We start from the raw sequence: 12243 nt of genomic DNA, 5'->3' as shown, positions 1-12243 counted from the left end.
GACTCAAGGTGTTTCTGTTCCCAACATACTGACCTCCATGACAATTTCTATAAGTTCTTCCTGTTGTAGGACCTCAGACATTCAGTGAAACCACCCATATCCAAAATACACATCCAGGTACATTCATTAAACCCAGGGATGGACAAAGATAACAAGCAGGGATTCCTAACTCCATATGCTGAATTGGACTGAGACCAACTGGCCTCTGCAGAATGTAGAATTCTCCAATATTTGTGGGTTCAGGAACATGGCCAGTGCAGTGCTGGGCCTGGGGCACAAGAGGCAGCAGGGGAGAGCAGCCACAGAGCACAGAGCTAAAAAGTCAGGCTTGGGTTTTTACAGGAAGTAAAGGCATCTCTCTTCCAGAGTCAGACATGAGTACCTATTGAAAACTTATATTTCTTGCTATTAGTCTCTCTCCACTTGATGTAGTAAATTGGATCTGGTTTCTTGATTAAAATAGATCAAGATTTCTGTAATCAGCTACCTTTATCCCAAAAGCTGATTACAGTAACTAAATTAAACTGATGCAGTGGTCTGTTGTCCCATCAGATGGCACAGATGAGTTCTACAGTCTCCTTGGAGTCATCCAAATCAACTATTAATAGCTGGATTTAATGTAAGAATTCTGAGGCAGTTCAGTGTTTCTTTGGTATAAGATATTCTGGAGGGTTGGCTTTATTTCATCCTGAAATTGTTGTGCTGTTTGCGGTACTTAAGAGACAGACTCCAAACGAAGCAGCCATTCCTAACCTATGCAGACAAAGGGAGTGGTTCCCTTAGCAACAGGAACCATGTGGAGGTTCTCAGAGAGCTCTCTTTTCCCCCTACTCGTGTTTTCTTTTAACTCAACATTTTGCACAGCATCTTGCATGGAGACTCCGACAGCTGGGCTGGAGGCAAACGGTTCTTCCGGCTCTGGCTAACCAGTGCTCCAAAGGCAATTGTTCTGCACTCATCAGACAGCAAAATGATAAGCATGGGTAAGTGAACTGGCACAGGATCAGAGTTCACGCTGAGGAGGGGGAAAGTTTACTGGCTGGCAACCAGAAGTGTCCAGCACTTCCCAGTAGGCATGTATATTTGAAACAGGGGTACTAATGTGATGATTACCTTGGTTATTGCTAGGATTGTTTGTCTGCATTTAGAATTTCAGGGTTTGGAAACATTAGCACAACTGTGTTTTAGTCCTTAGTATGTTACTGACTTCCTCTATATCCCTGAACATCTCACCTCTCTGCTTTCCTTCCTCATCCACTAAATGGAGATGATATGCCATAAGGATCTTGAAAGGACTGTAAAATACTGAAGAAATATACCATATTGCTTGTCAAAATTATATTTGTTTTTGAAGTTAATGATAAGGTGTGCAGAATCTGAGATAAAGTATTGCTCTTTTATTGAAGATTTAACTCAATTAACTTTTTGGTAGATCTAGTTGGTTTTCTTTATGGTATGGAAGAGATGTGTGCATGTAGTATCTGTACAAACGTATGTATATGCATAAAAAATTGTGTATGCTGATGTATAAATAACAGAAATAGAGCAGTTTATTTCCCTCAAAATAGCTGTAGCATTGGTAAAGTAGCAGCTGTGTTTCAGTGAAACCCAGCATACTACAGAATAATGAAATTTAATCTTTGTATGTCTTGAAATAAACACTTGCTCTGCTGTCCCTAAAGTATTGTGTATTACCAGAGCTCTTGCCAGTCTCAGCTGGAAAAGCTTAATGCATAAACTCCATAAGTTTGTAGTCATTTACCTAAAAAGAGACATGGGGATTAATCCAATTTAAAGTCAGTTATTTTGTGGAGGACTTGCATAAGGGATGAATTTGTCCCTAAGTTATTCCTAATTTAATGTACAAAGTTCCTTGGGTCACAATTTTTCATCATATTTGAATTAAAATTCAGGCACTCAAGTTCATATCGTGACAAAGAGTGCTGCATACTGATCATTTGTATGCAGGCTTCCTTTTATTCCACATTTAGAGGCACGTCTCATAATGTCGCAGTGAAATGCATTTACCATTACAGGCAACTTAGTTGCTCTTATTTCAAATGTGATTACTGCAGGAAAAACAGGCATTGGTAACTGCATGCACAGAGCAGCTGCAGAAGTGTCATGCAGTGGCTGTCCACAGTCATATCACTAAGGTACTGTCATTACTCTTCCTATTCTTTGTGCAGCACTAACCTTCTGCATGTCACTTGCTATGTGCTTGTACAGCACCCAGTACCACTGAGCTTTCCCTACATGATCACCCGTTCAGTCAGAATACTCCCTTTTGGTAGTAATTGACAATTTGTCTCTTGGCTCCCATTCAAAATGAGAAAAATTGCCCTGTTTGCACCTTTCTGAATAATGTTCTCTGCCTGAACAAAGACGAATGCAATACTGTAATGTAATTGAAATTAATTGTACCCCTTTTCTCTCTGTGGTTATATTTCCCTCCTTTTATGCCCTATTTCAAACAATACTACTGCATGAGCCAGTGATAGTAGCTAAGGTACAGGATTAAAATATTTTATATTTAGTAGGTAGTGTCTGAATTCCTAATTACAGCTCAGTTTGTTGTAGTTTGTAATATTTGAAGAAATCCTGTGCATAGAAGGGGCTCAGCAAAGGTTTTAAGTAACTGCAGATTGATCTTCTTTATTACTCCCCTTTCCCCATTTGGTGTCTAGCTCCGAGGTTTCCTTTGTTCGACATTGACCCTCTCTTTTTGGGCAGAGTTTATTTTCTTTCAGATGAACAAAATCATCAGTCCTTTTACCAGGCCTGCTGGTAGAGACTTGGTATGAGTAAATCACTGAGAGCCACTTTGAGTTACTTCAGATTTAATAAGTTTGAGTTGTTATTAGCAGTAGTTACACTGTGCTATTCATGAAGCACTTGAAGCATACTGCAAAAGGAAATGAAGCCTCCTCTGAAATCTGGAGACAAGGAAGTAACACTGAGAGATTGCTTAATCCATAAATTGAGTAAAGAACAAGAATTCTAATCATCTTCAGAAACAAAGAACAGGAAGCAAAGATCTAATGTAGAAGGAGTGGATTAGGCTGATACCAATACCTATTTCAATCTCTTTCTGCTTTACGTATAGGCCACACAAACAGACTAAGCTGAAACGGAAGAAAAGGTGGATGTTAGTCTTAAAGGTTAAAGAAATGAATGACGATTGACTTTTAGGAAGAATTATGAGAAGCTTATTTATGTGGCTGGCAGCCAAAAAGCTGGAGAAGTTTCGTGCTTTTAGCAAGAAGGATAATCTCATCCAGGTCAAATTTCTGGATCTTACCATTTTTATGTACTATATGATTTTTCAATACCAAGTCAAAGGCAAGGCTTGTAATGGGAGTAATTCTTTTTTCAGTCTGGTTTATTCATTAGAAGATCAGCAGGTAAAACTCCTCCAAGATACCTCTGGCTACAAAGCAAACCATATATTAGTTTATGCATGGTTCATGGCTTTTTCTCTTGTAGCCCTGAAAGGAGGACTGGTGTGATAGTCTGGTGTGATACTGCCCCTAGCAACCTGTTATCACTCATCTGATCCAGTGCTAATACATTACTATTGCATGAAGGGCATCTTCTTTTTTAAAGACTTTTCAACATCTTTTGTGGGAAAAGCCAGAAAATCTGGGAACTGTGAATGGCTCTTATGCAGCAGTTTCCAGTCCTGGAACTGGTCTGGCATTTTCAGAGAGCCTAAAGGACTTAAGAAGCCAGGATTAATGACCTTATACAGTCTGAAACTGCTGTTCAGCAAAGTGGATAGAGTCTTTATCCTTGTGTCATTTAAATCCTGACTCTGGGTATGTCTACATTGCAAACTTTGTAATGTAGCTAGAGATTCATGTAGGTCAGATGCCAATTAGTCCATGGGACTAATGGCCCAGCCCTTTGCTTATATAGATGGAGACCCTGAAAGTAGACAAAGTGCCCCAAACCTTTCATTGCTCTGACATTGCACTTAGTCACGTTGTATCACTGAGCCAAATACATTTTACTGTAGCACGTGTGCTCCTATTGACATAGGTAACAGCTGCTGTAGGAGCACTGCAGCAATGGGTTTAGCTTGTTCCAGGTTGATGAGAAGACAAACTCACCCAAGAGCCACGAAAGCACTCTAGTTTCCAAGATGCACTAAACCTAGTGCCTTCACATCTTCATTGCTAGTGCTGTCCTTGCTAGCTCATTTATGACAAAATCTGCTATGATCACATTACGTTAACTTGATGTGTAGGCATACTTGATGTGGTATGAACTGTACTGAATAAACAACTAGGAAGTGTTACAGCCCAAAGATTTATTTCACTGAATAGAAGTATTCCCCACAAATTAAGACGTAAAAATAACAATGCGATGTACTTAAAAACTTAATGGCAATGAGCAGTGCACATGCATCTAAAGTAGAAGAGTAGGTAGGACATCTGAAAGAGTTCAGCAAGGAGTTCGGATAAACAAGCCTTGTTTCAAAGGTTATTTCAAATACACAGATATCATACATACGAGAAGATGTAGATCATTGTTTCTTCTGTCTACTTGAATGTAATCAGCAGTTTTAAGAGGCAGCCTTACGGAGAACTGGTATTACTTCCCTATTTCCTTATTTTTAATCACTTGCTTCTATTAACTCTTTAGTCATGGGATTTGTAAGCTGTTTTCTCCCCATATAACAAACTGATTTTACTTCTGGTTTTGTTTATAGATGTTGCATTTCCATACTTCCTTCCTCTTATTTTTCTACTCAGTGGATAGAAACCAAATCTTTTCTTTCTTTTCCCTGGTCTAATGGAAGGCGTCCCTACCTGTGGCAGGGGGTTAGAACTGGATGAGCATTAAGGTTCTTTTTTAAGTCAAACCATTCTGTGATTCTATGAATCTCTCTCTACTCTTTCAGCACCATTATGAAAAAGCACATAAATGTGCATGTGGAGTCTACCATAGAGAAGCTATTTTGAATTATAATAAATGTATTCATGGGATTATCCTTCAGACTCTAGTCTATTGCCTGGAACAGTTGTAAGAAACACTAAATGACATGTTCTTCAAAATATACAATAACCGTGGTTTATTATGTCGTTTCTCTCTCTCTTGAAATATTTCTCTTTGAACTAAAAAAGGTAAAAATAAGACCTGAAAATAGTCCTTTGCTGAACCTGTAGCCTGCCCTTGTGTCATCTTCAAGCCTGTATAAGGATCATCTCCTGTGTGATTCAGATTAGGTTTTTCTGTAGAAGTAAATTTTGAGAGTTTGGAATGTATTTTGTAGGAAAGTCTGAAAGTTCAGTATGAACTTAAAGTTGATGCCTAAACTTGCCTTCCTCAGAAACATACCAGAAATGCATATACAACAGCTCTGAGTTCAGGGTTAGTTTTTTGCCTTAAGGCAGTCGGTGAGCTGAGAAAGATAGAAATCTGCAGAGGGATCCTAAAACACCCTTTCTAAAATCTTTAAGGCTAATGTCTCCTTTTCCTTTTGCATCCTGACAATGCTGAAATTAATGATCTTCGGATTTAGATTTCACATGGAGTCAAGCTGAGAAGATGTACCTGAATCCAAGTTTCTTCTAAATACAAAGTTGCTGCAGCTTTTGTTCAGAGCTAATCCTTGTGTGAATCATATGGCAACGCTCAGCATGCCTGGTCTCCTGAAGATGTTCCTTTGAGGTCAACAATTGTCTCAAGCAAATATTTGCCACTTCATAAATCTCTGCTTGTATAGGCTGGGTTCTATAGTCTCTTTTGGGGGCAGTACAAGATTATACAATAGCTATCATGCATCACCAGGGAAGCAACAAATTATTTTGGAAAAGGAGAGTAAGATATTCAGACTGGAACACAATGTTTTTTTTGTGGCCAAAGTTAAAGATCAGTCAGAATGTCACTTAAAATACATAGGAGTTTCAGGTCCAACATCTGAATGACTAAAATAACCCATTGTGGAAACTGATGTATGCAGTCAGTGCACTTCTGAAAAGGAAAAAAGGTTGAAATATTTCACTGAATGTATGATTACAGTGGTTGGGAAGTTTCTGTAATAATATTTAAAATTACGAATGTATTTCAAAAATCATTAGAATGAAGTGTACCAAATCTGTTCAGAAGTTAACGTCGAGTTAGAATTGCCATTTAGCCATTTGTACGTCTTGAAAAGTGTATTTATCACTGGGCATTTTACATATGGAAAATTTGATCTATGATCATTGCAAAAGGATATGGAAAAGAACTGGCCATTTTTACTGGATTCTGTCCGTGTGACAATACTTTTTGGCTCACAAGTGAAGGTAATCATTCAATTGTAATTTAATATATAGCCAGAAAGTTATTCTTTAAAAATAATCAACATAGCATTTTACTTTGTTTGACTTGGGGTTTAAACCAGATGATGGTTTTTAGGTGCTTTTGAAAACCAAATGGGCTGATACATTATAAAATACCTCACATCTAATTAGTTAATGTTGATTATTTTAGAAGTGTCTTCCATTGTGTCATTCCTTCTGCATAACCTGATTGATTGATTGTGTTTTGCTGCAGTGCTGTGTACAAAGAACCTCTGACATCATTGAGCAGTGAATGTCTGTGTTGTCTGTTTAAAATGGGTCTTCCAGTTTCTAATACAAAGTTACAAAGCTTAGACAGACGCTGTCTGAACTCGGCCATTGTGGTCAATTTAGGATTAACAGCCCTACCTTCACTGCTTTCCAGGATATTCTTATGTAAAGTACATTTTGTGCCTCATTATCTGCATCTATTTTGAGTGTTTAGGACAGAAAGCGCACAGCCCAAGTGTTCACAGGGGTAAAGGATAGAGACTCTGCTCTGACATGTTTCAACATTACCAAATTCAGTTGAGCTACTACAGTTTATATTAGCTAAAGAATTGTTCCTTGCAGCAGTACATAAAAAAATTACCCAATTTCATTTCAATAATAATAAGAGGCTGAGAGTTGTAACATTTGTTGCCTTATGGTGCAGTGTGTATTATTATATCATGTCATGCTACAGGCCTGAAGTTTTGAGCATTTGTAAAACTTCATAAAAGGACACAAAGATGAAGTTTTGGAGAGAATACCAGATTCTGAGCAATGTAAGAGAAAAAGAGGGTGGAGAGAAAGATGGGTTTGAGAAGTTGAAATTTCTTTCCTTTTGTCACTGCTTGTCTGCAGTTTGGTGATATCCAGTGCTCCAGACAGCTCCCATCCTACCTCGCTATTGTCCCTATTGAACAATAGTAATTTTTTGCTATTTTCTATTCAAGGGAACAAAGCAGAAGGGCAAAACCATTTCTCCAGATGATACCTGCTGTTGCGTTTATATGGCTATTTCTCTAAACCCATGGTATGCAAACAGTAAAGCTGTGAAAGGGGTATTATTTACACTTAGCATTGTCTGTCCTCACAGTCTGATTATAGCGCCAGATAGGATTATATTTAGATTCATCATTCAAGAAACAAGGAATTAGGACTGAGAGGGAAGAGATGCTATAGGAGGATGGTAATGGGAAAAATATAGATGTCTCGGCCCGTTTCCTCCTAGTCTACACGGCTACTTGGTTGCAGAGTAGTGAACCTCTGCAGGTAGAGGTGGCTCAGAGATAAATGTATGTAGCTTTATGCACCTTCATATCTTGCAGCTAAACATTATTTATAGATATTAATTAGTTCTTTGCCTCTGCTATTTTGTTACTTCTGTTATTTTTGTTGATTTAAAAACTAACCCCCCTGCAGCAGTCTGTAGAGAGAAGAAGGTTATAGTAATGTATCACTTCAGTGTGATACTGAGAAACAGTACTTGGAGAGTAAGTTAGTCATTGCTGGGTGTGATTTTTTTCCTTTGAAAACTTTTGCTGATCTTAATATTGCTGTTGAAAAAGGTGATGTTTTAGAAGTCAGATTTAAGTTGTTGACATAAAGTGTATTTAGGTGTAAACCCAGCAAACTCTCTGTAAATTGCATGTCTCAGACCTTACTCTTGCAAACAGCTACTCATAGGTCTTGCCTCATCAAAATCAGCTATTTATACACATAAGTGTGCCGATTGGGCTTTCTTGCTTTAAATCAATGACTTAGGAAAGACTACTGCTTTCAGGACACTGATTGATTTATTCATGTTAGCCATAAAATACGTAATGTACCATAGTTCTTTCAAAGTGCACAGCCAACTTTATTGGGACTTTCATCCTGCTCACAAAGTTTGCCTTACAGGACCAGGTTTCAGCAGTGAGAGACTTCACAACAAGTGGCTAGATTGTTTCTTCCATGTTCGTTAGGCCACTATATTCCTTAAATAGTGTTTTTACATTTACCTGGGGATTTCAAATTAATATTATAAAGGGGTTTTGTTGGGACAGAAAGGGAACATAAACCAAAAGCCTCTGAACTTAATGGGAGTCTTTACCTGATTTCAATAAGATTTGAGTTTAACTTCCAAAGGATGTCTGAAGAATTAATCAACTAATTTAAATAGATACTGCATTTATGAATGTGATAAGATCTTTTTCTCTCCTGCTAAAAACCACAAGGTCTTTAGGATCAAAATCCTGAAATTTCAAGTTCCCAGTGCTGTAACTGAAGTAACAGCTCATACTTCATTTTACCGTTCTTTATTTTTTATCTTAAAGAACAGATTGAAATTGTATATAAAACCCAGTCATACACCGGAATGGGACTAACCTTGGCCAGATGCTAATCAGATCTCCACTACCACGTAGCTAAGCCTACACATAACTATCATCTTCTCACCTTGCTGTTCCCTCTGTGTCTTACTTACTTATACTGAAAGCTTGAAAGGGGAAGTATTCTCTCTTGCTAAGTGTTTGTAGAGAATACAACCCCAATTTCAACAGGAGCCTCTTGATACCACAGTAATAAAAGTAAGCAATTAAAGTCAAGAATAATTGCTTTAATTAGATGGTTTAGAGCTGACCAGCTGCAGATTATGGTAGAAATGTGTCATGCTGGCTGCTGTACTGGGTACACAATAACTGGTTGGAGTCCTTAGGCTTGCCAACAATATTCTTTTCAATGGGAGTTATTAACCTGTATTCCTTCCCAGAACTGAAATGTAATACCAGTATGTAACAACCATAACAAAAACGTATGCCATGTTTCATGTAGTACTGAATTGTTTCAGGAATAATTAATTATTCTCTAATTCCCCATTCCAAATCTGTAACATGAGGGATTTCCACAGATCTTTGCTGTCAGCACATTCTCTCTTATTTCCTTGATGATCTTCAAAGTCTTTCCCAACCTAGCTGATTCTATGACTCTGTGATTCATACTTCCGTATTGCAAGGGTAAGAGCAACTTTCCTAAGATCCAGAATTTTTCTCCTTTCTGGAAGTTCTGGTTTCTGTTCATAGTTCTCAGTTTTCAGCAGGAAAAAGTTTTTAGTGTTACTAAATTTGTATTGTCAGTTGTCAATAGTTGAGTGCTACAACACAAAATGTGCACCATGGTTGATAAGTGTGGGAGGCTGGAGAGAGAGACACCTCGGGTTTGTGCAAAGATCTGATGCTGCACTTGTCTGGTGTGACTAGAGAAATGCTTGCAGACAATAAGTAAAATAGACTCAGGGTTAGAAGGGTAGAGTAAATCAGATAAATTGTTTCCTTTGCATAATGAAACATGAATGGTTTATACATGAGCCTACAGGTGAAATCCATCATTAATGGTTTCCTGTTCTTTGGTTAAATCTCAAACAGGAATGGATAGCTTTTGAAAGTTCTTACTTACAGTGTCTTACTGTAGCAACTAATAATTCCTTCCACCACATGTGTGACAATGTTCTCTATGTATGAGAGAACTCTGAGTGTTGAGAGTCCAGCAGACATTTAATAAAATAAGAGCTTGTTCTTCTGAACAAAGAGTACTTTAAAACAGTGGCCTTTGGAGCCTGTCCTTGTTGGGAGCCACTTCATTGTTTGATTTAAAGGTTGGACTCTGAGATTTGTACAGGAAGAGCTGGATTATTAACATGCAAAACCAGGCACCGCAGACACATAATATACCTGTCCCAATATACTTTTGAAATGTCAACTAGAATAGTTAATAACTAATAGAAAAATTGCTGCAAAGGAACCTGAGGCATCAGATTATGTGTACTAGCATATGCAGCAACTCTGTGTGGTCGCTTTGACCACTCAGTAAGTACAAGACTGTTTATTCCACTTTGTAAGGATTTGGGGTATGGTGAGTGGATTAACACAGGAACTACTTCAAAGTAATTGGTATTCTGTAAATTTATGTCCCAGTGTAATTTGCATTAATATCCTGGGTAGACAAATGCAAAGGAAAATGAAAAGGAAATAACTGAAGAGACAGAAGCAGAGCAAACCCCAGCTTGCAATCCAGGCTGCAGGGCTGGAAAAAAAAAAAGTTTCCATTTGGTTGAATATAAAGGAAACACAGTCCATAAAAGGGGATACTGAGATCTCCAAGTTCAAACGAGGACAGCTATGCATCCTTGGAGAAGCCATGACCAAACTTGTATGGACTGTCAGCAACTTTGTGGGTTTGTTTTCATGTCCTGTAAGACAGTCACTGGTGGCAGACAGACCACCCCAGTTTGCATCTGACTGATCTGTACAGGAGGTTTAAAAATGAGATATGATTTTTTGCCTAGTTTCTCCTAGTCTGCTTGATAGAGCTTTTATGTGGCATATTTGGTCAGACCTGATGAGGAAGAAGTGGTAAAAATAATTTGTGGGCTATTATGAAAATGAAATCAACCCCTGTATATGGGAAATTTGGGAGTTTTTATCTAATTCTGTCTTAGTGCACCAAAGCATTTGTCCCTCAGCAAAGCATTAATGCAGGAGTGGGACCTAAAGGCACCACAGATCTTTCCTGCCTTGGTTAAATGCATTCATTGTAACCAGAAATACAAAGACAACAAATGGCTCATATAAGCCAGGCACCTGAGTACGTCTTTATTTTAACTCTTGCAATCTGATATTTCATAAGCAGTGTTACATTTCCTTTTGAAATTTTATTTTGCTTCTGATTTTGAAATGTAATGGTCAAACAATCCAAAATCATTAATGGGAACCTCAACAACTAAAGCTCACAGGCCCTTAGAACAAGGAGAAATATGTTGGTCATTTCCTGCTCTGACTTTCGGCAATGGGATTAGTGGTATATTTTTGCAAAGTGAGATGCTTCTCTGCAGCTTTGAGCACCCAGTAACATCAGTCTTCAGGGATCCTTGTAGACTGGCAGGAAACACCTTGTACCACAAATGTGTCTTCCCCACAGACATTACAGTGTTTGCCTGTGCATGCTGAACAGGTTTATCTGGATTCATCACCTCCAGGGAATAGGAGCAAAAGAGATTTTGTTTGCCTGTGCCTGCTTCTGCGCCAGACAAAGTTAACACTGCAAGAATAAAATTGTCCAGCAAAAGAAAAAGCAATTCTTTTCATTGAAAACTGGAAACATAAAGATAGAAGGAAAAAAGGAAATAACAAAATAGAGAAGACTTGTTACCAGTCATCTGAGTAAAAGAAAGACAAAGGGATCTTTCTACCCCTCTTCCCCAGTTAGGCAGGACAGATCAACCAACGTTGGTTGGTTGGTCTAAGTTCTACAGTGACATGTGTTTAACTGGAGCAGGGAAAGAGGCAATTCATAGATGGGTTCAGTATCACCAGGTGACATTAAACCATGACTCATAAATGCTACCACACTATTACTACAAATACCACCTTCTACATAGTGTGTCAACCTGTAAATCTCTTTGCAGCACTTCTTGCTGAGGAGGAGAAGCTAACATGGAGTTAACTCTGTTCACCAGGAAAGGGGTAGTGCCCCTTCATCAGGTCACACAACAGACTCATAAAGAATTAAAAATAAATCTGATTTCCATTTCTAGTTTGTTCCAGCCAAGTTCTTTTGTATAAATGAATGTTGTGGTTCTTTTTCCAAGAATGATGTGGCTTGATGGGATGGGGATTGGTATCTTTCGAGTTTACATGGAAATTGCCAGCAAGAATATGAAACAAAAAATGTATTTTCTTAATTTAGAAGCCACTCCAGGAGGCTGATTTCTCAAGAGCATAAACTTCTCCCACATGATTTTATTTTGTGCTTTTCACAACTGATTAGAGAAGATAATGCCAAAGGACATCAAAGAAAAAAGATAAGAAAAACACTAAATCATGAACTGGAATAAGAACGAAAACTTGACTGTCATCTGTAAATAAGCTGTCTTGGTTGGGGAGTCTTCCTACCG

General features: G+C 38.2%; 1 protein-coding gene across 13 annotated transcripts in view; it reads left to right on the top strand.

The window, feature by feature from the left end:
• The window catches only part of ANKFN1 (ankyrin repeat and fibronectin type III domain containing 1), a 128161-nt gene that overhangs the window by 16824 nt on the left and 99094 nt on the right, over positions 1-12243 (top strand). Inside the window, exon 1 of one of the 13 annotated variants that reach the window (XR_009963605.1) lies at positions 850-983. The exons of the other annotated variants lie outside the window; for them this stretch is intronic. The gene's annotated coding sequence lies outside the window, so the exon portion shown is untranslated. Of the gene's footprint in view, positions 1-849; positions 984-12243 lie in introns of those variants that run through there. 13 annotated transcript variants of the gene reach the window in all.

This window comes from Pezoporus occidentalis, unplaced genomic scaffold, assembly GCF_034315485.1.
Source record: "Pezoporus occidentalis ecotype Australia unplaced genomic scaffold, CSIRO_AGI_Poc_V1 ctg160, whole genome shotgun sequence".
NCBI classification, from domain to species: Eukaryota; Metazoa; Chordata; class Aves; order Psittaciformes; family Psittacidae; genus Pezoporus; species Pezoporus occidentalis.
The sequence above is the reverse complement of the archived record's forward strand: the minus strand, read 5'-3'. Positions and strand labels throughout refer to the sequence as shown.